Source organism: Blennius ocellaris (assembly GCF_963422515.1).
Source record: "Blennius ocellaris genome assembly, chromosome: 24".
NCBI classification, from domain to species: domain Eukaryota; kingdom Metazoa; phylum Chordata; class Actinopteri; order Blenniiformes; family Blenniidae; genus Blennius; species Blennius ocellaris.
Genome location: NC_137673.1, coordinates 4200139 through 4207384, shown reverse-complemented (window position 1 = coordinate 4207384; position 7246 = coordinate 4200139).

The window sequence follows — 7246 nt, the reverse complement described above, 5'->3', positions numbered from 1 at the left end:
TGACCAGAGAGTGTGCAGGGAGGAGGAGGAGGAGGAGGAGGAGGAGGAGGAGGAGGAGGCAGTAAAAAAAGAGGGGGGAGACCATGGGGGGGGGGGGGGGGGGGGGGGGCAGAGCATTCCTGTTTGTGCAGAGCAAACTGTTAACTCTCTATTGAGGGATGTGTGGGTCTGTGTGTGAGGTTTCTCGTTAAATTAGGCCACATTTAGGACGTAATCGGCTCAGGCGGTTAAAATCACATCACTTTTGCGCTTTGCATCGTGGCCTTCATGCACTTGAGTCATGAACACAGTCCACACCAACTACAGAAGCCTTTCAGAACGACAGATAGCAGCTTTTACAATCACCGAGTGTAAAAACTGTTCAACACTTCAAAAGTGTCGAAAGAAAAAGCAAACGTTATTTGAGCTTATTAGTTTGCAGACATGCAAAGTGATGCATATTCCTGCTACTGCATTGTACGAACATGCAGCACAATAGGCTATAATAATAATATTATAATGCAATAATTAAGTGCAATCGGTTATAATTTACAGAAGATTTTTCTTGGTTTTGTGAGTGCGGATGGAAGGGAAAACAAACACACACGTTGATTGTATTTGTGGATATTAACACCCCACAGCCCATTTGACAATTAAAACAGACTTATATTATGAAACTAAGACTGCAAAAAATGTTTCAAAAATATGGAGATAGGAAACACACTGAAAAAAGTGTTGGCTTTGAGTTTTAGTTGATTTTGCACGACTTATAATGAAGGTTACCTGCAAAGTTGGATGTTTTCATCCAGAAAGTGTGTGTTGATGGAGACACCGATTTACTACTAAATCTGCTTCAAACACAAACACTTCACTTGATTTACGTGAACAGATAAACCACAAACTCCTCGTGGAATCTAAGCTCTTCTCGGAGTGCCGGCCATTGTTCTTCTAGTGAAAGCAGAGCCCTAAAAGTAAGTGTCCACAATTAAATGCATGGAGTTGCTTTAGAGCTCAGGACTATTGATTAACTTCTCCAGACAAACTATCGGCACCTCCATCAGTGGACATAAAGTCAGATGAGAGGGCGAGCGTCCAGAGGAGCATTTTAAATGCTTTGGCTACTAATTGGAGGTGGGCGTCGGGCCGAACGCAGCTGCAGTATCATCGCAGTGTGAACGACTCGGCACACGGAGCCGGTGGCAAACTTCATCAGCTCAGACAAACATATGGCTCACTGACGCAAAGAAATCCAGTCGGCCGAGCCTCCAGAGACACCTGCCGCACAGCACGACGGCGGAAAGACAGCTTTTTCAGAAAACAAAACAAATGTTCGAGCCGATCTGCCCCCATTCAGATCGGCTGCAAGGTTTCACCAACACATTCCTCTCCTCATTCCTAGGAGCTCTCAGGTTTGTCATACATATGCGATATTGACTTAAGAGAACCAACACAGATGTTGGCATGCTGGGGCATCTCAGTGCTACATCATGAAAACACAAGAAATCCTTCTAATAGACCATCTCCATCCATTCACATAAAGATTATTTGGCTGAGAGGATAAGAGAGTCGCCAATTAGCCTACATTTTGGGGGGGGATAAATGCAGAGAAGACAAGCAGATTTCACAGAGAAAGTTAAGGTTGAAAAGGAATGAGTCTATCTGCAGGGATCAGACAAGCGTGCGACAGGTCCTCACAATGTCGACAGGAGTGGTTGCCAGTCTGATAGGGCGAAGGGTGACCTCCCATTCACAAATTAACTGCACCAGTAAATCACAGGCGCTGAGCGGCGACAGGCTCGTTTAGCTTCCCGTGTGCCCAGCGGAGCACAAGAGACAAATACCGCTTTCCAGCCGCATCCCCAACTTTTACTGCGCGGGATATTCGTCTCTCTCAGCCTCGGCCTCGCCACAGCGGAGGACCGAAACCCCCCCCCCCAACCGAGGGGATGAATGGCTCGTTCCTGTGCAAACTTGAGGACGACCTCCTCCGGCTCTGTTTTTACTGCCCCCCTGTCAGCACACGGGCTGAAAGATTAGCAGCCCAAGACGCAGAGGAGAGCTCGTCTGAAGGCAAACCAGACGCAGGGGAAGAACGGCACAGGGGAGAGCGGACGCCACGAGGGGGAGCTACGAGACGTCCACACACTGGACACTGCTGCAGTACGACCGTCCCACAGAAATCTGGAGCCACGGCATATTTCAGTGCTCAACCTTGAACACTGAAGAGGGTTATAGAATTACGTAATGTGGTGCCGATATTGTCAAAGGTGTTAATGATCATTTCATCTTCATTAATCCATGTCCAGCTGCAAAGAGCCTTGTGGTGGTTACCCAACAACTCTTAAACCCCCAAAACCAGCAGCCACCACGTCACTGGCTTCAATGGGCGCCTTGTGCAGAAGCACATAGTGGCTCTACTGTGAGACAGGTCGGGGTGTCACGAAGAAATATTGACTTTTAATACTTCAAACATGCAGCTCGCTCCGTCTTACACACTGGCTGTGTTGATCTTTGGAAACCCTGCAGTGGCTGAGGTTTACCTTTCTGCTGGGGCAATAAAACACTGCTTACAGCAGTCACACATCCACACAAGCAGGGAAAAAAGAGGGGAAAGTAACAATTTAAAGGTTTCCAGTAACACCCACAATGCATCATCTGCACCGATAGCAACTGTTTTTCAGGCAGGGGGCCATATTTGGTAACTCTGTTGTGGCTATAATTGAGATATGTCTTACTTTTGAATTATCCAATAACCAAGTTGTGAATGAAAATGAGAACCAGTTTTCAACTCACTTACCTAATAGAATAGAATAGAATAGAATAAACACTATTCGGGCACCTAATTGATGATTTGATTTTATATAAATGTGGAAAATCTTGCTTGTTATCTTGTTAATCTTGCAACTTTACACAGAAAACCAATGCAAGTGACAGCATATACTTTTAAATACACACACAGGAAGTCCAGTATTTAATATTGAGAGTAAATAGGACAATGTATTGTCAGACTGTTATATTTCATAATATATGTCATTTCTAAGGAAGAGGAAAGCCTATAAATAGTGAAATACGTGTGATTTGGACCCGTTTTCTGTCATTTTGTAATGGATTTAATGGCGTATATTTATCTGCCCGGAGTCTTAGGAATAAAATGTGCACAGTTTTTAGTGGGTACCCAATAAAGTGTTAAACTGCATGACATTCTGGGAAATATGGCGTGAAAACTGAGGAGAGGAGGCGACAACAAACACCCAGATCACTGCTGGTGTTGATTTTACCTGCGTGACGCTGCTGTGTACCCTCAGTCTGACAGCTCCAAAGTGTCTTATTTACACTTTAGATTTATTTACTTGCTGGTGTAGAAATAGAAATGCAAAAAAACGAGTTTGTGGTTTCCTGGAAGCAGATCTTGAGCTATTTCTCAACCGAGCATTCTCGCCAACTTTAAATCAAACTGTCACACGCTTCATTAAAACGTTGCGAGTTTAAATTTATAAACATGCTGAGATTGTGTTGATTGAAAAATGTAATGGACAATTTACATTTTGTCGCTCCGACAGAGAGTCTAATCACATGATCCTGCAGGAAGGTGTGAAACCGTGCAACTGGAACACTGCGGTTTCCAGTTTTACTGAGAAATACAAGGTTTTCACTAGTTTCCCTGAGTGAATACAGAGTAAGCACACTCATAAAAGCACACAGTGTCACAGTCTCTTCTGCTGAGTTCTGGTCTGCGCAAGGAGAGAAAACCTTCAGACTGGCCCGCCCGTCCATCACAAGCGCAGCACTAAATTCACTCTTTCTCCTTTTCCACTTCAGCCTGACCTCATGAGAAACTGTGGAGGTCTGTGGCTAACACAGTCAGGCGTCCAGCTTAATGATTTAATGCCACTTCCATTTAGGGAGTTATACATTAGCGGGAGCAGGGAGGCTGTACGTTGCGAAGAGTCCAAAGCAGGTCTGACGCGGAGTTCAAGCAGACTTTTAGAAGGCGGTTGGAACATGAAACAAAAACTCCTGCAAGCTCAGGTCTGATCGTTAAGAATCAAACTAATGTGATTCATGAGGTTGTCAACCCTTGTCCTGTATTTCACAAGGGTGAGACTTTTTGAATACGTGCCATTTATCCGTCTCGACATTTTATTGTGTGCGATTAATAATGAAAGCCTGCAGTGCACCATTTGTTATGTGTGCCACATTGGTGTGATCAAGGGAGCTTCCTGTTGTTAATCCCACCACCAGAAGCACCGGAGCTCACAGCGACGCTTGTATGTTGAAAAATAGAGTTTCTCAACTTTTTGAGGGAAAAAAACCCCCTCAGATTTCAGGCAGAAAACTGGCAAGACTTTTTAATTTTTTAAACTTCTAAACGACTATTAATATGATGGGCGACTGTATTTGCAAAAAAAACAAAACTGTAATAGACTGAAGAACTAAAGAGACAAACAAAAGAAGAGCGACAGGATAAGAACTGAGCAAAGAATGAATGTGCTTTGTAGTCGTCTTCACCCACTTGGCAGGTGCTTTTGTCCAAATCAACCGCCGCCGGGGGCAGTTCCAGCTGGGTGAAACGCTTTCTGGGCTGTGCATCTGTCACACATCTGAAATGCAAACTCACTGGCAACCATTTACTGCAGGTCACAGTAATGCAGGTTACTGGCAGGCCTGCATGACTTTTAAGCGTAGGGGCAACACCTGAAAGAAACTCTTAACACGTATGTCTACATAAATTAGAATCATCCATCACTGATAATGCTGAGTTTTTATGCAATACACAGGAGGGGGTTCATTATGAAGTCTAAAAACATGATCTATATGGTTTTATAACTATCCAGATGCCACTACCTCCTGTGGTTCACACCTAGATGCAATCCTATTAAGTTTGTAATGATTCAAGAACAATTTAAGTTTAACCTATTAGTGGACGGAGTTTAATCTGAAGTTTTTCCTCGTGGAAAAACGTATTTGCAGGTTGTGATTTGCAGTAGGATGGACAGAATATGAACTCCCACTGTGATGGATGTGTCCCTTCTTATGCTTAGTTATTGAAATTGTACATTGCTCTGTAGACCAAGAACATCAGACAATCTCAAGATCCTAATCTTAGCAAAGCAGAGCTGTCACCACTCACATGTTGATGAATAAATCCACATTAACGCTAAAATAATAAAATATACAATGCTTTATTGTATAGGTTACTGCTATCTCGGTTTTAAGTTACTGTGTTGCTTTTATTCAGTTGTTTCTCACTACTGTGAAACACTTTATTCAACTATTTAGGTTATTATAAAATGCTATATAAATAAACTTTAATTGATTCGCATTTCAAGATAATGTTAGTGGCAAGAATTATATTTGATCCTGTTTATAATATATTTTACTTGCACTATAAAGCAGACATTAAGGATTAAAAAGTTGTGTTTAATAGAATCTATATAACATTTTTACATCCGCTTTGATCACGCTTGTTTCCCCCCCAAATAAAACAATAAATAAAATCTAACTCGCATGCAACTGCGGTGCCGAATTTAAGGAAAGGGCCCGACTTCAGTTTTCATGAAGGTTTTAAATTGAATATAATTCAAATACATTTTGCAAACGTTGAAACTTTACATCATGAATGGAGTTCTGCGTAAATTCCTCCAACAGCGCGCGTAATGGGGGAAAACGCGATCGGTGGGATGATTAAAGTCGTTGTCTCGCCCATTAAATATAGTCACCACATTTAAGATAGCAAAATTGTCGTGTAAATCCTCCTCTTACCTTTCACTTGGTGGACATCTCGGCTTTCCAGGTGATTTGGAGCAGCCCGGTGCCACAGTGACGCGCTGCTGCGGCAGGTTCAGCTCACACCAGCAAGGGGCGCTGTCCACACACAGAGGACCAAGTGTTGACATCAGTCCCCACGATGGAAGCTGGACAGTCTGTGAAGAGAAGGGAGCCATAATAAACCGCTTCTGTGTGCAGTAAAGAGTAACCAAATTCAAATCGGTGTCATTCCAAGCACGTTGGCTGCGACCACTGTGCAAAGAAACCCCAGCAAACTTCAGATGGGCAGAAGAAAACATTGGTATGTCCACTGAGACTAAAAGGTGTGATTGGACATTGCTGGGACACAACAGTGCAAAAGATGAAGCGAGGAATCGGCTCATCACAGATCATTAGAAATGTCCCTGATCTGCAGTCCACCTGTTTTGACGCATATGAAAATAAATGAAAAAAGAAAAAGAAATCACAAGAGTTTTGGTGCCACCTGCTGGACAACCTGGCGCATATCGTTGAACTAATCCGTTTTGTGTCTTTCACTGTAATAACAGTTGCCGTCTGCGTCTTCCACCGCTGGAGATCCTGATTATTTCCATTTCTAATGGTGACAAATCTGTGAGAACCATTTATTTGTGTTTTTTAATGAACCGCTGGTTAAAAGCAGCTGGTATGAAAGCATTGTTGCACAAATGCTGTTAAAACAGAGACCCTTTTCAAAATTTAGAGCACAATATGTAGAAAAGACCTTCACTTTTCAATATTTGTCCAATATAACAAACACGTTTTAACGAATTACAATTGATAATAACCTTTTTCTTTTCTAATGTGTACATTCTTAACATCTTAACCTGAATCATGTCTGTTTCTTATTTGAAATGTTCTTAAAAACTGAGCCATTGTTGCAAATCGTAACAAATTTTAGTTAATGAATAGCATTCAATCTTGCAGAATCAGTGTTGGATATCAACCCTTACAAATGGTATGTGTGATTTCATAACTTAGTTTTGATTTGGTGAACAGTTTAAATTCTCTGAAAGACATTTACATATACCTTGAACTGTTCACTCATCTCTTTGATGAAATCCTGTGCTGCAGACGGTGGGATCTTCAAAGACTTGGCCATGATATATTGAAGAACATTTCTGTAATTTCTCCACCTCTTTCAGACTTGTTTACCTCTGCTAATCCTCACCGGGCCTCAGATTTGATCTTTGCATACCCAGTCATGTGCCTGATGTGCTTTAAGGCGAGTTGTGGTGGCCAACTAATTACAAAAATTGGACTGAACTTGACTGGAAGTTTGCTGATTTGTATCACACTGCTGACAGGTTACCTGCGAGTCCCTGAGCAGATCAGCGGCTCTCTGGGAGAGATCAGAGGATCAGTTTTATTCAGCCTGCTGCATTAACACTTGCATTTTGTTCTGGAAATGATATTTTGCATTTATTGTGCATGTTCTATTCTGTGAACAAAGACGCTGTAAACGAATTTTCCCCTGGGA